This window comes from Lissotriton helveticus, chromosome 5_1, assembly GCF_964261635.1.
Source record: "Lissotriton helveticus chromosome 5_1, aLisHel1.1, whole genome shotgun sequence".
Lineage (NCBI taxonomy): Eukaryota > Metazoa > Chordata > Amphibia > Caudata > Salamandridae > Lissotriton > Lissotriton helveticus.
In genome coordinates, this window is record NC_136065.1 from 1093088036 (window position 1) to 1093107573 (window position 19538).

Here is a 19538-nt window from a genome sequence, read left to right on the forward strand (position 1 = left end):
AAGGGGTGATTATATATTCCACAGTTGAAGGGTTTTGGTGCAAAGAGGGGAGGGGAGGGAGAAGAAAAGTAAAAAGGATAGCAAAACCCAAAGCTAATAGTTTGCATACAAGGGGAAAAGTTATGGCTGTCATTAAAAAGAAAGATATCGCTCAGAACTTCCCTAACAGGAAATCACCCCACCACACAGTGGAATATGAAAAACCAGCTTGTGTGTAGAAGGTTAATGAAGTTTCTGAACCTTATGTTGGTGCGGTTGCTGGAGGGGGTACCTCTTTCCTTGGGCAATGGCGTTCTCACTAATAAAGGTGCTCCGAGTCAAAATTTTGTTTTAACATCTAACCAGTACCATTGTTCTAGGTATCACTATCAGCATCAGGAAGGTCATGGGTAAGGAGATAGGGTAATTAATGTTAAAAGTCACAAAAAGAAGGACCCTGTTTATCCAGAGGGATTACTTGCCCAGGAGTAACACTTACAACGTTATCTTGATGTCATTAAGCAAGGAAAGAGGGCTGGAAAGTTAAAACCTTTAAATAGGTCAGCGTTACTAGAAGTATTTAATGCATGACCAGGCTTCAAGGACATCATCTCTAGTGATCTTAAACAATTGAGATGTATGCCTGGCACCTCCTCAAAGAAATAACAGTGGTTACATTATTTTCTAATCTAATCTAGAAAGCTGTAAAGGCTGCTAGAGAGGAAATGGTCTCAAAAGGGATTCATTTGATACCCTGCCCAGAAGGTAAAATCCCTCACACACAATCCTTTTTAAAATGTCATGCAGGTCTAGATGCTAGACAGGTAAATCTGGTTTTAGATGAATGCATCAACAATGAATCAAAAAGAAGAGCGAGGAATAATAAAGATAGTCTGTGAATGACTTTTGCAGTGAATAGGTACAATAGATTTGACCCGATTAACCCAGTTGAGTCGTTTTGGCAGGAATACTCGAAGCTGGCCGACATTGATTGGGATACAAATTCCCGACAGCCTCTCCTTGTTGGTATGGAATGTGCACGAGCGATGACACATCCTTCAAAATGATCAAATGGTAACAATTATGAAAGAATATAAAATCGTATGCTTGCAAGAGACTTGGAAGTCGGGAGGAAAAAAACTTTTTTCCCAGGGTTCATTCAGATTTATTCTGCAGCTACGCCAAATGATTCAGGGAGCAACTCAGGTGGATTAATCACTAAAATCCCTACAGGATTGGAGTGATTAAGCATAAAACAGGAACCTCTGAAAAGTTAGTGGCAACATGCTGCTAAAACAGATCTCTTAAATCTCACTGAATTAATAGGGAGTATGGTGATAGCAAACATGTATATAAGCTGGAGAGAAAATTAGAACAATTCAGACCAATATGCATTGCTGGAAGAGGATCTAGGTCATATACTAGAACTATATTAAAACAGCTTGATGTTAATTTTGGGAGATTTTAATATGTGTTTAAAACACTAACAAGAAGAAGCAAATGTTTGGGACCTACTGAAAGCTTTTAAAATACCCCATGTGTCTCTTCCCCCGATGCCAAAAGTCTACGTTATCTGTCAAATAAGAATATATTTTGCAGGGCTGGAATTTTGTCTGCTTTTACAGGCGCTTTAGTTTGGACATATTGTCCCACCAGACTTTCACTCAAGGGAATATGGAAGGGTCGATAGATTATATCTTTACCTATACTTGGTATTTCCTCTTGCTTGAGGATTTTAGTGTTGCGCCAATTTCCTTTTGAGCGCAATGCTTTTATTAACAAGCATTTGCAATGCAACAGGTCTCACATTAGTTTGAGTTAGAGTTATTGGGGTTGTAATTACAATCTTGCTTAATGGTTTTGTTTCGAGTGTAGTGAATGTATTTCACATGGAAGCAAGTATATTGCAGAAAGCCACTCCTGTACAGGTTTTCTAGTCAGCATCCTCCCGCCAGCCGTGGACACTTCCGACAGTGGCTTGAAACCCGTACAGCGTCACTAGCGCTTTCAAAGCTGCATCAAAGTACAGTGAGAGCACAACCAAAGACCTGGGTTTCCTAGGGTCCTGCAACATAGAGGAGACACACTGGACATCTGGGGTTTTGTCAGAAATCTGCCACTTCACACCACCATTTGCGCCGTGAGACCTGTCTGTGCATCACTATCCGAACGACAACACTGCAGAGTTTTATACTGATTATAAGGTGTCCCCTTGAAAAACCTAATATGAAAAATACACAAAAAATAAATAACCTACAAAATTGCCTCTGACACTAGACACGTTGCTGCTTCAATGAAGAGAGCGAGAGGCTGACTGTACGAACATGGTGCTGTGCAAATTCCCAGTCTTAAGCGCACAGTGCACACCTGCAAGCGCTAGCGTGCCACAATTATTTTCAAACTTGCAGGACCCAACTGACTAGGTCAGCAGATGTTCTCCAATCCATGCAACCTGGTCATCCTCTTCATGCGATTGCCCTCAGCATATAGAGGACTATAGGGGCTAGATAAGAAACCCGCCCCCTTGCCGCTGCTTCCTACAGCTTCCAGTGCTAACAGTAATATCGCAAAACAATGCTTAGAAAACCTCTCCTTCAGCCCTGTTCTCAAGAATCCCTTTAAAGCACACAGGAGTCTAGCCTACCGGAGTTTGCTGTTCAAACTGTCAGTGAAAATGGCCAATAACAAACACATTACTGCAGCAGCAGGAGTCCGTGAAAGCCAAGGCAGGGGGTCGTTATCATAGGTGCAGTTACAACACAGCCTCAGGACCAGCAGGATCTCCATCTCAGACTCTCTGGAGGGGCCGGGGGCTCTCGCCTGCGTGTGCAGCTCTCTTCGCTCCGTCTATAGCACGCGCCGGGCTCTGACCAGCACTGGCACACAATGGAGGGAGGAGGGGCCCGACGAGGGGAGGGTAGGAGTGAGCGTGGGGCGAACGGGCTCCACATCTGAAAGAAGGGATTGTGTGTCAGTGTTTCTTCAGTAGCAGATCAAAGAATCTGTGTCTTAAGGTGCCACATGAGCGAGGGAAAGGGCATAGCGGAAAGCAACGGGTGCAAGACTGGGGATGAGCGAATACCACAGAAAAAAAAGTGAAAGTGCGCCAGACACGTATTGTGCCTCACACATAGTACTACAGAGATGCCATGCATGTGCCTGGCTGCACTCCATGAGCGAGAGGAAGGGCATAGTGGAAAGCAATGGGGGTAACTCTGGGGATGAGAGAATACCACAAGAAAGAAAATGAAAGGGTGCCATGCATGCGTTGTTCCTCACACATAGTACTAGAGACGCCCTGCGCGTGCACATCTGCTATCCGGGCAGGCACGGCAAACAGGAGACAGGGAGGGAACAAATATGCCTCCCTTCCAATTAAAAGCGCACATTTTTGATGTACCTCAATGCAAAGCATGGGTGGAGCTTCCACCCCCCTTCGGAGGCAAAACCAACGACAATTGATCTCGCAAGCGAGCAGCGCATGCATGCATCGCTAGGCAAGACCTAAAAATGGCAAGAAGAAATAAATGTAGTATTACCACTGGATATCGAATTTCCGAAGGTGCCTTACTAGTCAGATAATATTTTTCCATGCTCCATGCAATCACGTAATGATGAGCCGGTAAATAGGTATGTGAATACTATCAGATCGGTGGCTGCTTGTTTGGTTATGGATTGGCAAAAGAAATATATGAAAGTAAAACCTCTAAAGACAGAAGAGCAGAAAAGAAATAGCTGGTTTGATACTGAATATTTATTGTTGATACAAAAGCTAAGGAAGTTACGGTGTTCTCTGGAGCCCGTAAAACAGAGTACGCTGTTATGTGATCTGTTGAAAGAGTGTATAGCAAGAATGAGCACAAAATGGTTATCTTTTACAAAGAAAACTAGGAGGAAATGATCTCTGCAATTTTAGCAAAAGATGTTTACAAATTTTGGAGGCTTGAAAGATTTTGGCACTAAAGGTGATGTTAAATGTGCAGATTCCTAATCCTCTTGATCCCTGGGGCCTCATAGTAATGGTCTAGGAGACAGTTGAAAGGAGCGAGATTCATAGCTATTGTTTTCATGTTTTCGTGGACTGGCTAAAGTCCGGAAGCCTAGAAAAATATAAACAGTCCTTACATGCTCTAAAATACACACAAACCCAGTAAAAAAAATAAAAACACGAACATTGTGCCAAACACAAAGAGATTCGACACTAACCGACAACTTCAGTTGCATTTAAACAAGGCAGTATATATTCATGGCCCGTGAACTACAAGAAAACAAGACACCGCTATGGTGAAGTAATTTGCTGACATATTAAAGTCATAAGATGAGTCACAGCAGTGCGTTCCTTCAGAATATGTTCAAGTCTCGGGCACTATGTAACAAATACTTTTCCTTAAAGCAGTAAAACACCTACATGGATATATATATCACACACAAAGGATTGCCCCCCTGACATTTCAAACCACGCCCACTGGAGGGCTGTCCACCGGAGGAGGATAAAACGAATTCACTTTGACCTTTGCCTTAATCTGCGTCTTAACATTGAACGTGCCCGTGAACAAGGAACAAGAAGTTCTGAAACTCGTAGGGCTTGAAATGTTAAGGCTAAAGAAACGCTGCTGAAATGGAGTGGTGATTCGGCTGCCTTGTGAGTGCGCTTTCAAATGGGGGCAATCCTTTGTGTGTGATATAAAAACCAGCCAGTCCCGGTCGGGAAAAGCGCACCGCCATTATCAAGTATGGTCTGTTGCATGGGGACTTGACTTCACTACAACAAGCAGAAGTGAAGCAGTCAGCAACAAAATACAATCGGAGGTCACAACCTGTAGCTCACTGGAGAGCTGTTAAATGGATGGTCGAAATGATGTGAATGTGGCGGAACCCACTGAAGGGAATAATTGGAAGGCAAGTGGCTACGTGTCCCAGAATGCTGACATTTCAAACCACGCCCACTGGAGGGCTGTCCACCGGAGGAGGATAAAACAAATTGACTTTGACTTTTGCCTTAATCTGCCTCTTAACATTGAACGTGCCCGTGAACAAGGAACAAAGAAGTTCTGAAACGCGTAGGGCTTGAAAAGTTAAGGCTGTTACCTGCTGATTGCTGCGAATAAAGAAACGCTGCTGAAATGGAGTGGTGATTCGGCTGCCTCGTGAGTGCGCTTTCAAATGGGGGCAATCCTTTGTGTGTGATATATATATATATATATTACCTACTGGCGGTCTCCAGTAGGTAGTTGTAGTTAGAACCTAGTTTCCATAGGAAAAGCATGTTTTGATTTGCTAATAACTTTGGCGTCGTTTGACAAATCTTCGCGAAATTCTCAGAAAGAAAAGTCTATCCAGGTCAGCTTCTATCCTGAAAGTTTGGGGTTGATTTGTCACACGGGGGCTGAGAAAAAAGGGGGTCCCAAAACGCGTTTTCCTCATGTTAATTTCCATAGGAAATTTTGAGACAGGCTAGAGCCCGAACTGCTGAATGGAATTACCCCAAATTTGGCAAAAAGGTAGTGTTTGGTTCAGAAAGCGACCTTTTTTTTAAATGGTGTAAATCCGTTCAGTAGTTGCTTAGAAATTCATAAAATAAGAGTCAAAAAATCAATTTTCCATAGGAAACTTTAGGCAAGGCTACAGCCCGAACTGCTAAACGGAATGACCCCAAATTTAGCAAAAAAGTAGTGATTGATTCAGAAAGCGACCTTTTCTTTAAATGGTGTAAATCCGTTCAGTAGTTGCTGAGAAATTTTAAAAATAAAAGTTTTGATATCTATGGCCGCGGTGGATTCAGGAACTCTCCCAACCACGAGTTTTATTCTAATTGACTGTCAACACTCCAAACCAGGAATTGTTGGCAGCCATCTTGTGACTTGGTAGAACCGAGTCACAAGAAAACATTAAAAAAATTATTAAAAACAAGAAAAGGGGGCAGGTTAGAAACACCCTGACCCCTAGGCCTGCTCCGGGGGTCCCACAAGGACCCCCAGGGCCATAAAAAGCACCCCAAAAAATAAAATCGGCGAAATTCGCGCTGGGGACGCGAATCCCACCGAAATGTTTACAAAAATGAAGCCCACACTTCATTTAATTGAGGCCCCAGGGTGGGCCAAGTCCCAGGGGCATTGCTAAGAAATATATGCGGGCCCCCGCAGCCCCGGGGAAAGCTACCCCCCAGGTTTGCTAAAAATTATGTGAGGGAGGGCACTCGCCCCTATCACAGCCCCAGGGACTGCCACCCCTTGGGTTTCCTTTTTAATGTGTGGGGGGGCTTCCACGGCTCCCCCAAGCCCCGGGGACCACCACCCCCCTGGGCTTTTAGTAATTATTTGCGGGGGCACACGGCCCCCAGCTGCCCTGGGGACCGTTACCCCAGGGCTTTTTTAATAAAACAAATGGACCTGTGTAGGGGGGCTCGAGCCCCCCCCACACGCCCTGGGACCGCCACCTCCCCGGGGCACTAATATGCAAATGCAGTGGTCCGTTACGGACCCCCGAGTCTCGGTGACCGCCACCTCCCTAGGGCTGTGCACTAGGTAAGAGGGGGCCACGCGGGGACCACCAGGAGCCCTTCATGGCTCTGGGGACCGCCAGGGCCGGCTCCTGTAGTGTCCCAGGGTGCCGTGGGGGAATTGGGGTCCCCCCACAGTCCCCAACAGATAGGGCCGGCCTTGGGGGATGGGGTCCTCGGGCCCAGAATTGTGAGGAGGTGCTCAATTATCACGTGGATGATGTCATCAGTGATGTCATTTGAGATGTCATCAGTGATGTCACTGCCCATGTCATGAATGATGTAATATGTGATGTCATCAGCAGTGCATTGCAGGGGCGCGAGTTATAGTTAGCTGAACTAACTATACCGGTGGAATTTCTATGGTTTTGTACGAGTTAAATGTCCAACTGACTATAACGGCCCTAAAACGTATCTTTTTTTTCAGTAAATACACCAGAATCTTGCCATGGATCGGCAATTGCAGCCTATTGTAACGGCTGCAAAAGAAAACCCCCTACAAAATCCCCTAATGGATTGAATAGTGGGGAGGTACTGACTGTTCATTTGGGCAACTGATGGATGTGTTGTATTGTGACAGATTATCATTCCAATTGATTATATGATGTGCATAATTTGCTTTTTATTTTTACTAATTGTTTGAAAAGATATACTTTTTCTTTCTTTATGAACACCCATTTATTGGCCGATACACAGCAAAATGTAGGGGTTTTTCTTTTGCAGCCGTTACAATAGGCTGCAATTGCCAATCCACGGCAAGATTCTGGTGTATTTTAGTCGCACCACACGTTCCATGCAACATTGAATCATATCAAGGTCAGATGTATTTACCTCTATGACTTATAAATTGGTTACAATGTGAGGATCTGAACTATGAGAATAACTCTTTTAAAGATGGCGCGTGCTCCGTCCATCACCACCCCATTTTGTACCGCGTGCTATTTTGCACTCAGCGCGACAGTCCCCTGTTGATTTCCATGTATTTGCACTATGAACTTTAAAAATGCCAGCCGCCAGCGCATTCGTGTACGAGACCACTCTGAAACCTGTCTGTTGAATAAACACTACTACTGCAACCTGCAAGCCCCTTGAGTGCCGTTTTTCTTTTCTGTGCACTAGAAAGTAAGAGGAGCAAGGATATATATATATATATATATATATATATATATATATATATATATATATATCAAAACAAATACTCCGACCACTTCCTCCAAATCCTCGGCGGCGAAGAAGGAAAAGCGAACCACTTCTTTGTAGGCAAGATGTTCTTTATTCAACCATATCCACAGCAGCAATCGACAGATGACGCGTTTCGGGCTCGAAAGCCCTTGATCACATATATATATATATATATATATATATATAAATGTATATATATATATATATATCAAACACACACGTTCACGTTTATCCAAAGCCTTCACTCGACGCGTTTTGGGAATTGCCTTCCCTTTCTCACTCGTGAGAAAGGGAAGGCAATTCCCGAAACGCGTCGAGTGAAGGCTCTGGAATAAATCCGGTTTTTGAACACTTATGCTGGCCTGGACTTCGTTCTTTGGATAAACGTGAACGTGTGTGTTTGGTTTATAGGGAGTGGCGACCCTGTCCATGGCCCGCCGCTGACAGAGGCCACCTCAGCTTGAATGCCAAAACTTTTCTTGGATATATATATATATATATATATATATATATATATATATACGCACACACACATACACATGCACACACACACACACAACCTATTTTCAGTAAAGGTAGCGCTCACTGTAACATTTAGCGCACTAAGAATACTTACAGATGGAAAGCTACAAATACCCTTAAATAACTTTGTGCAGCGTTTTAGTTGGGTGCACTTGGAGTACAAAAGTATTAGAGCACTTTAATAGAGTTAGTTTCTCCGCGGTTTTGGATGGAGCTGGTTCATTAAAATAAAAATGCAGAAGTGGGGGGGGTAAACGTGTGTTTTTACCAGGCATAAGACAATGAACGTAACACGACAGAGGATATGTTACATACACAAAAAAGCCGCCACTCATGAGTCACTTGGAATTCAATAAGGTGGTAAAGACAGGGCTGCTACCAAACCTACTACTCCTACCTTGACCAACACAATGAAGGACCACTATGCACACAAAAGCTATGTATATAAAAAGGTATGCAAGAATATGCTCAGCCTCTAAGCGTAACAACCCAGGAACAAGCGTGTTTAAAGTACGAGGTGCTCAGAAAATGTAAAGGCTTTCGAGTTAACGGTGTAAAAGGTTTGCGAGAAAACAGAACAGCCTCTTACTCACAAAACATGTTCGAAGACTCAGCGATATGATGCACTATACAAGTGTTAGAATGCATTTAAACTAACTAGGTTTCATTCAAAATACCAGCCTTAGAAACAATTGTAGATGGCTGGGTACATTAGAAGAATGCCAGATACTTTGAGTGAAGAGAACTCATTTGTAGCACTGTGCGCTCACGAAGCGCACACCCGACACGACTTTGCGAAAATATATTTAAAAATAATATACGTTTATTACAAGTAGAAATATATTATTTTTATGAATACCTTAGATAGTCTTTTGCCCTAATATGTACATTAAAGACACGTACATATCATTTTAGAACATAAAAAATTAAAAACCATCAAAATTTCGGGAGGTGTTTTGAGAATCTTGAGAGAACGCCACAGAAATAATTGGCCCAGAGTAATAGTGGATAAAGGGGGGAGCCCTTCAAGGAAAACAACTATGGAGAATGGTTTACACCACTAGTGTGTGTTAGCCCAAACATTCTTTGCATTGTATCTTGCTGATTTACCTCAAATCTTAAAGACTACACACTAATTTTCACCTAAAATAGGGGGCCGTCACATCCTGTGCCTTCTCTATGTAGATGATTTAATAATATTGGATAGAACTCGTATTGGCCATTAAAGGAAATTAGCAGGATTTAAGAAGTATAGTGGAATTCATGACTTAGTTATAAACTTTGATAAGACCAAAAATATGATATTCAGCAAAAAGAAAGTGCGGTGCGGATGGTCCATTGGAAATTCACCTGTTGACGTAACATAATATAAGTTATAGAGAGGATTTTTAATAAATCTCTTTCCTGGAGCCTGCATGCAGATACGCTTAAATCTAAAGCCCTCTCAACCACTGGAGGTTTAAACAAATTTAAATTAATTATGGTGGTCCCTCTCTTCAGACAGTTTTTGCTGCACACAGGGCAATGGTTCCCCCACAATCTTTTTATGGGGTGGAGGTCCTGGGTTTGATTGCTATCCTTTTAGAAATGCGCAATGGTTCAAGCTATAAGCATGAAAACTGGGCTGAAATCATGGGCAGTGAGTGATCGCCCTTGCTCACGGAATGAGATTTTGGGACAAACTAAATCTATCTGACAAACTAAAAATAGAAAATCTTAGGAGAGAAGAAATAATAAAAATTGATCTTGAATGGGTTCAAGAGATTAAAAAGCGACTGCAAGGCATGGCAAAAACTCTTCAAATAAACAGTTCTAATGTTATATTGCCCATTGCTCTTTCAAAGTATGACCTAATGAAGTGGGCAAGTGGGATGGTAGAGAAAATGACTAAATCGTTCAGTCATAGATCATTGTGATTCGTGTGAATCCAATACCTCTTTCCAGCATTTGCTTTGTTTGCCTAACCCTGCAAAGCGTAATGCAATTTAAACGTTTAGACTTGTTTAGACATCTATTGCAATCTCATCGACTGGGATAATATATTTTAAGAACTCAGAGGGGTTATGTAGTAGTGGGCTAAATACACAAATAACGGCAGTACATACAGTACTGGACTGCCTCTATTTCTTAAAACGTGTGCAATACATTTTTAAAACCCAATTTTTTTAAAGTACAATATGAGGTGCGAGAAGCAGCCAGAAAGCTCTTTTTTCAAATGCAATATATGGATATGGTATGTGCTCTGGATAGATTTTTAATGGTTTCATATGACTCTGTGTTCAGATGAAGATTTTTATAATTATTTAATTGATATTATAGTAATTGAACATTCTGCATTTTAAGGCTGTTTTAATGTGTTTTGAGGAATTGTTAATACCCGGTTTAAGGGACATTGTCTCTAATAAACTTATTTTTATAATGAACTAACTTACTGTTAACAAAGAAAGAATGAACCCAGCACATCAGGAAGTGATTGAGGATGGTACACAGACAAAATATCGAGTTTTAAATTTCGATATACAATTATATCGAAGTTTAAATATCGAAGGGACATAATATAGAAGGTAAGTAATATCGACACTCTTAATATCGATATTAGTAATATCGAAGTTTTAAATATCGATGTCAGTAATATCGAAGTAAATAATTTCGATGTTACTAATATCGATTTTTAAATAAATGATGTGTATATTATATTGTATTTAATTTATTTTTAATGTAATTTAATTAAATGTTGTCTTTTAGTACTGTAGCGGGTTGTGGGTTTATAGGGGAATAGGGTGGGAAGTAATTTAATTATGTTAAATTAATTATTAATTAGTAGGAATTATTAATTAATTAATTGAGAATTATTTGTAATTAATATTAATTAATTGATTAATTGATAAATATGTTCTGTAGCGGGTTATGGGTTTATAGGGGAATAGGGTGGGAAGTAATTTAATTATGTTAAATTAATTATTAATTAGTAGGAATTATTAATTAATTAATTGAGAATTCTTTTAAATTAATTTTAATTAATTGATTAATTGATAAATATGTTCTGTAGCGGGTTATGGGTTTATAGGGGAATAGGGTGGGAAGTAATTTAATTATGTAGAATTAATTATTAATTAGTAGGAAGCATACATTAATTGTTATTAATTGGTAAATAATTATAATTAATTGGTAATTAATTTTAAATAATTCATTAATTGATAAATGTGTTCTGTTGTGGGTTGTGTGTTTATAGGGGAATATGGTGGGAACTAATTGTAATGTAATTAAGTAATAATGAATTATTTTTTATAAGTATGTTATTTCAACCCCTACGCTATCCAACACTTTCCCTACTGTTGCACTCTCTGGAGTTGGAATAGTAATTGTTACCCCTACGCTATCCAACACTTTCCCTACTGTTGCACTCTCTGGAGTTGGAATAGTAATTGTTACCCCTACGCGATCCAACACTTTCCCTACTGTTGCACTCTCTGGAGTTGGAATAGTATTTGTTACCCCTACGCTAACCAACACTTTCCCTACTGTTGCACTCTCTGGAGTTGGAATAGAATTGTTACCCCTACGCTATCCAACACTTTCCCTACTGTTGCACTCTCTGGAGTTGGAATAGTAATTTTTAATCCTACGCTATCCAGCACTTTCCCTACTGTTGCACTCTCTGGAGTTGGAATAGTAATTGTTACCCCTACGCTATCCAACACTTTCCCTACTGTTGCACTCTCTGGAGTTGGTACAGTAATTGTTACCCCTACGCTATCCAACACTTTCCCTACTGTTGCACTCTCTGGAGTGGGAATAGTAATTGTTACCCCTACGCTATCCAACACTTTCCCTACTGTTGCACTCTCTGGAGTGGGAATAGTAATTGTTACCCCTACGCTATCCAACACTTTCCCTACTGTTGCACTCTCTGGAGTGGGAATAGTAATTGTTACCCCTAGGCTATCCAACACTTTCCCTACTGTTGCACTCTCTGGAGTTGGAATAGTAATTGTTACCCCTACGCTATCCAACACTTTCCCTACTGTTGCACTCTCTGGAGTGGGAATAGTAATTTTTACTCATACACTATCTAAAATGTATTTAGCTTTTTTATTAGTATTATGTTGTTATTAATTGTTATTTATGTGATTATTTTATGTATATAAATGTATTAGTAATTTATTATATTTTTATTTTTTTATAAGTTATGAAAATAATTAATTTAGAGTTAATATTAATGAAAAATATATTATGTATTATATATTTATTAATATTAATTTGTATTACATTATGTATTAATTTTAAATATTATAGTACATTTTTAAATATGTTTATTACATTTATAAGTATTATTTTGTTATTAGATTTTTATTTAATTTAAAAAAACGATATTTTACAAAAAACGATATTTTTGTCATTCTATATTTATTTTCGATATATTTTTACTTACCTTGTTAGGGATAGGATTCCTATATTTTTGACTTCGATATTTTTGTTCCGATATTTTTGTATATCGATATTTGTGTTATCGATATTGTGTCAGACATTCATTGAGGATACTGGCAAGACCAACAATTGCATTTAAAGCTGAATTTTCAATTGTAAGTAATGAATTATTTTTTCTTTAGGTTTTTTATTGTGATATTATAGAAAGCAATGTGTTTTTTCAAATCTGCTAACATTCCATTTTTCAAGCCTATCAATAAGCAAGCTTACACTCGTAGTTGTACATATGGTAATATCAATTTCTTTTTACACTGTTATATTCAAGAGTGAATGACCGTTTACGTTCACATTAGTAGTAATAGGATTTGTGATTACGGGGACGTATGTGTCTCTACATGAGAATCAGAGCGAACTGGCCAAACACAGGCTTCAGCTAAAATAGCATGTGAGACATCCAATGTGTCTCGTCTGATACCCCAACATTCTACCAAATTGCTGGCAACAATTATTGGCTACAGTTTGTATGTAAATGTTGCTGCTACGATGAACAATATATTTCAGTATTTTTAATTTCTAATCTAGGTATTCATCAAAATAATATGTTTGTTTCACATTGGAGTTATACAGAAGTATTTAAATGATCTAATCCATTGGGGGGGTCTATGCATGGGCGGCTCCATGCTAAGGTGGAGGAACGTCGTCCCACTGCTTCACCTGCAAGCTTAATGCAAAAAATAAAATGATAATATCGTTCCGTTGTTATCATTTTATTTTTTATATTGAGCTTGCAATTGAAGCTAGACTGTTCGAGCTGGGTGGGGCTGGGCTCCCCGTATCACAAGGATGTGGAGTGGTAGCGCCTCCTAAGTGCACATGACGGTTTGGCCGGCCATCTTGGGCCGGCCATACCGCCATGAGCATTGTGCATGTTCTCCACAGGCTGTATTGTACAGCCTTGGTGGAAAACATGCCCACCCTCCCAGTCCCTCTTTGAGCACCGAACCACAGCGCTCCGACCAATCACAATGCTGCTTTAAGGCAGCTTTGTGATTGGTCAGGGGATTCTTGGAGGCTGTGTGCGTCCTGCTGCAGAGCGGACAGAAGAGAGGTGGCGGCCAGCGGTATTCAGGTAAGTGTTTAGTTTTTTCGTATGCCCTTAATTCCGTTCTGTAATGCAGCCCGGGTGCAGAACTTGCAAAGTGTGCATGACTGTTTGGACGGCCCAAGAGGGCCGGCCCAACAGTTATGCACACTTTAGAGTGGAGGAACCACTCTTCTTCCTGGCCCCTGCCTTGGCAGTCCAGTCCCGCCTCAGTTAACGGAATACTAAAATGATAACGCCGGTTATTATAATTTTGGTTTTCCTTTAACTACTGCTCGGAGAGCAGTCTGCAACGCTCCTTCGCCTTAGCGGAGGAACTGCCACTGCATGCACAAATGCTGTTTGAGATACATACACAAATACTGTCTGGCACATTGAAGCCAATGCTTGAGAAAATAGCAAAAAATAATTGTTTTCAGAGTATAATACAAATAGGAGATAAATGTGGCTAACAGCATACATGCCAACATTTTCAAACTTGGGGATTTTGAAAAGAAATCGAGAGAATTAATTTTTCCCACTGGCTTATATTGTAGCAATGACAATTTTAGGCAGGAGACATCTAAAATAAAGTCATTTTTGCTTCAAAAATCAGGAGTCTCCCGCTGAATCAGATCTACTGCATGAATGAAACAGTGTGATGACTAAGGGCCTTATTAAGTGTGCGGCGGTCCATAGCATCGGTGTGCTCATGTTGAAGGTCCGACCACCGCCACACTGCGGGCACGCCCGCAGTATTACAACCGCTGCAGGACTACTGTGTCAGCCGGGGATCCAGGATCCTGCGGTGGTCACGCAGCGGTCAGAGAGCTGCAATATGCTGGCGGTGCCACTAAGGCACTGCCAAGCATATTACAAGTTACCCGTCTGCCGCCGCTTTGATGTGGTTGGACCCACCATTGGTGGAGAGGCAACAAAGGGGGCCCTGATAAACTAAACAGCCAATAGCATGAGGTGACAGGGAAACACTCACCAGGGGTGGAGCCAAAGCCTGCCCTACATATAGTTTAAAGAATTAGTAAGAATAAGTCTGAAAAAACTAAGCCAGACCTAAACACTACATTGCCTGGGTCTTTCAAGGCAACAACTCGCCAAGTCAGGATCACAGGAGAGTGAGAACAACCCAGGAGCAATACAATAGCATACTCGGCTGGTTCCTGCCACATACTCCTACTCAGGGATGATTTCCTCCTCCCTGCCTCGGATCCAACTTTACTGCACATAAAAGGGAAAAATTAAACCCTGTTTGCCCACAGTAAGCCCACACTCCCGTGTTTGATGCAAACTTGACGTGTCTGTGATTTTACCTGAGCCACTGTCTTCACTAGTTAACTAGCAGTGCTGTAGGCAAAAAGTTGAACGTTGTCGAGGTTGTCAGCTTAGCGAAAATTAACATAATTATCAAAGTAACAAAACAAGTAATGAACATTTATTGCGATGGAAAGTCATAATAGCTTACTTCAGAAAAAAGGTGGGGTACCTTAAAGACATAATTACTTGGCATAAGGTTTCACAAAGGTAGAAAAATGTTGTAACTACATTTACAGCAGCTCAGCTAGTTTGCATGTGTCTGTGTGTATGGAACCTTAGAGTGCATGATGACAGCGTAGAATGTTGGGTATGCCTGGGACTGGAGGAGTGGCAGTTGGATTGAGTGGGTGAGCTATGAAGATCAGCTCCTGGTGGGGCCATGTACCAGCTTGGATATACCTTATGTTATCTGGAATTGATCCTGTAACCAACATGAATTGATCCTGTGACAACTTAATAAATCTATACTTGGATCTACCTCGTGACTACCATTTATACTTCATTTTAAAAAACAGTCTAGAAAGACAGATGTGGTGAAAAGAAAAATAAACCACTTTCATTTCAAAGCAAAGGCATACATGTTTGCTGTTTAGGGCTGAGGACCTGAGCCAATTTTCCATAAGGTGGTCTTGTTTGACTTGGTTTAATTGATTTTGCATGACTTTTATGCCCCATTTACTTCAGTTTTCAAAGCTCGTATGTTGGATATTGATTGGTTGTGGTTCATTTATAAGAAAAAACTCGGAATCAAACCATACTGTAGTTGCCTATGTTTTCCTCTCTTTATATGTGACCAAAAGGGGATGTACAGTCGATTGTCCAATTTCTTGATAAATTGATTTCGCCATTTTCAAAGTGAAAACTAAAAAATTATGTTTTTCGCATTTTAACTCCAAGGTGGCTTTCATTCCAGTCACGTCCTTTGTGCCTCATCAGAAGTGTGAGCTTCAGGGTGTGACTGAACCTACTTTACTCTCCACAAATTGTGGTGTGCTAAATCCATCAAAGATATTAGGTTGCACAAGAACATAGGTGTAACGAACACCTCAGAAGGCCTGTCCCAGAAACCATTTCTGTGTGTGATATGAGGTATGCAGATACCACCAACCCCCACAGGCCTGGCCTGTTTGTGAGACAGAGCACTGCCCCCAGCTATGATCCCACCTGCCTCCTTGTTCTCCCCGTCGCTGCTCTTAGAGGCCTGTGCAGACCTGCTAATGGCGCAGAAGCCTCCATCCTGCAGACAGACACCAAACCACAACACCTTCACATTCTCTGCATTGTTTTACAAAGCGCTTCTTGTCTGTAACGCAGGTAGTAACGTTACAAACCGCACAGAGCTGAGGTTTCAGGGGAATCTTCTAAGGGATTTCCAGGCACATACTGAGAAGGGAAGAGGTATAAATGCTGTTGGTAAGAGTGTAATGCGACGCTGCACACCTCAGACAGCCGCAGGGCGTGTGAGCAGCCGCTGCCCACGCCGGTGCCAGCAGAGGATTAAGCGGCCTCTTCTCACACGCACAGAGGACGGGGTTTCATGTGTGCCCTTGACATGACACACGGTGAGCTACGCTGGGAAATGGTACTTCACGGTGTCAGGTGCTCTGCTCGATCGAGGCAGGTCATGTCATACTGTCCTATGCCAGGCGAAGGTATCTTATGCTGTGTAATACTGGTCTATGCCATTCTGTCTTATTATTCTATATTACGCCATGTTATGTTAAACTAGGCACGTAGGCCATGCCATGTTATAAGGTGGAAAGCCTAAACTATGCAGTTATTACATGCCATGCTATACCATGTTATGCTATTACGCTTTATGATGAACCGAGCTATTGTGTCATGCCTTGCTACACCCTTTTATGTTAAACTATGTTGTGATGTCATTCTTTGCTGTTGTGCCCTATCCAGTTAGAGCATATTCATATTTTACTGATCCGTTTATATAGCATGCCTGCACCGATCGATATGAGGAGGCTTTACACTACAAATATATTAAAATGTTGGTATTCCATGGAGCAAGGGATAGGATTTCCAAAACTTAAGAGTGCTTTCAGCGTTCAAATGGTTGCTTTAACGATCTTAGCCTAGGAAATGTCAGGAAAAGGTGAGCATTGAGTTGAATGTAAAACATTAAGAGGGGCTCAACGTTCTGAGATTGGGAGGTAAAAAGTGCTTGATTAAAAATAGGGCCAGGGCCCAGGGTGTCCCTAAGGATGTAACTGCAGCTTGCACCACCCACTGCCTTGCTAAATATTGCGTTGCCAAATAGATGTTGTCTCCTGAAAACAGGCAGACAAACACCATTTAGTAGACTATCATGAAAAAATGCTAGTGTTAGGATTTAAATGCTGGTGCCGAGCACTGGCACAAATTAAGCACTGGAGGTAAAGAGTTCAGGGCAACAGTGGGCTGCTCCGGAGAAGGATGGCTTCTGAACAGACAATGTTTTGAATCTAGGATTTTCGAGAAGAAAGATTTTGTGACTTCTGAGACCCCCTTGAGACGCCTGAAATAGTTAGTGGCTTTGTTAGGTTATGCGATGCTGTGTTACGTTATATTGATATGCTATGCTATATCAGGCCCCAATATATGTCATCTTAAGTAAGCAGTTATGCCATGCCATGGTGTTACACCATTCTCATCTGTTATACCATCCTGCTATAAGATGTTATGTTGTCTTATATTAGAACACTACACTATATTAGGTTAGGTGACCGTATATTATCCTAACGTAACTACCTATTTATGCCATGCTTTGCTTAACTGCATGTCATGTTATACAGTATTCGGCTAGGTTTTACTACATTAAAATATGAAGCTCTGACGGTCTGTTACGTTGCTATGCTATATTATGCCGCATTGTGCTGTTATGTTATACTAACTAATTACTGTACAGCCTTCAAAGGCCCGTTGGTACCCAACCGCTTGTCAGGGACAATAGAGGGCGCACACATTTGGAAAGATGAGCATGTTTGTTACAAACAGCTTTACAAGGCTCCAGGGCAACCTCAGATGCAGCCAGCTCCAGGTAGCTTCTTTCTGCAGCCACATTATATAGGAGCTACTAAAATGCATGCATATTTAATGCACAAGGCACTGGAGGCAACGTGTCCCTTTTACTGACTCCATGCAACATTCAAAACAAGCAGAGAACAAAACGCGGCCGAGCTGCTCAAGTCCGGAACTGCTGCTTCCATTTTTAGCTGGAAAACTGAAAGGAAAAAATGTCTAATATACTGCGTGATTCAGAAACACCAAAACACACTTTTATCCAAAACACATGATGAAAACTCTTACTTGTTATGCAGAAAATGTAAAGGGCCTAGAACCGTAACATGTATTCTAAAAACAAATATGCATAGATTTTTAGTAAAGGAGCTGGCATGCACAGGGCGACAAACTTTTTCACAAAGTTACAGTACTTTCCGTGCATGACTCACCGCGCGCCAGAATCTCGAGACCTCCCTAAATGAGTTTCCTAATGTGAGATCCCGTTGGATTTGTTGTCGTTGTTGCAGGTCCTCCTCATCAATACAGCTGAAGGAGTCGTTGCTCGAGCCTGCGCGCGCTCCCCACCCACACCTCGGGGCTCACCTCCTCGAAAGTAAACCCCCCCCCCCCTCTGTGAATGGATCGTCCTGGCTGGCTCGCGCAGAGGGCGGGGCTCGGCGTTCCTTGGTGCAGCTCAGTCTTCAAACAAGTCCTGAAAAGAGGGGCGGGCCGAAAAGGCACGCGACAAGCGGTATCTGTCAGTGGGGTATTTTGTGTGAACGTCATGGATATAATATTACAGTATTTGCCCTTTAAAACTAAAAAATCAGAAGGTGGCTGTTTGCCAAAGACTGCCATTCATGGTCCAAGGTTGCTCCTATTGGGCAGACACACTGATGTAACTATATAACACAGCAAAATCTTCTCAGTATTTTCTGTCAAATTATTGTCATATGGTAGTTGTTCAACTGGTCAAATTTGAATTTAAGGATACTCAGTCTGTATTTTTAGCTAATTTAGACATACAGAAAATATATCAAGCTGTCATTGTGCACACATAAGGAGCTCACAAGTTGGTGATGCCATTTTTTTAAACAATCCTTATGAGTTTGCATCTCCTAGCAAAGCTTCATCTGTGTCCTGTAAAAAAGCCTGCTTATTAGACCAAATTTCTCCCAGACTCCCAATATTCACTTTGGCTAGGCATCAACATGTCTCTGCAGCACTTTCAGCAACTCAGTTACATGCACTGACCATCTGCAGTGTGAGTGAAGTACTGTCCAGTGACATCTAATGCCTGTGTTAATTGCTGCTATTTTCGTCTCTGGGGCTCATATGTTGGACACTTGGCCCCCTCCATGCCCACCTCAAGGTCTTCGAGTCAGTGCCATGAATGGTGTAAGTCAGTGGTTCCCAAACTTTTGACTCCTGAGGACCCCCACTAAATCACTACTAGAAGCCGGGGACCCCCAAGTAATTTGTACAATTTAAATTTCTTTTTAAAAACGCCTTTTGAAGCAG

The 19538-nt window shown here is 41.4% G+C and overlaps 1 protein-coding gene across 1 annotated transcript in view; it reads right to left on the reverse strand.

Moving 5' to 3' along the window:
* CALHM2 (calcium homeostasis modulator family member 2) overlaps window positions 1-18787 on the reverse strand; it is a 57183-nt gene extending 38396 nt beyond the window's left edge. Inside the window, exon 1 of the mRNA XM_078643698.1 lies at window positions 18467-18787. The gene's annotated coding sequence lies outside the window, so the exon portion shown is untranslated. The remainder of the gene's footprint in view (window positions 1-18466) is intronic.
* Between the last annotated feature and the right edge of the window lie 751 nt (window positions 18788-19538).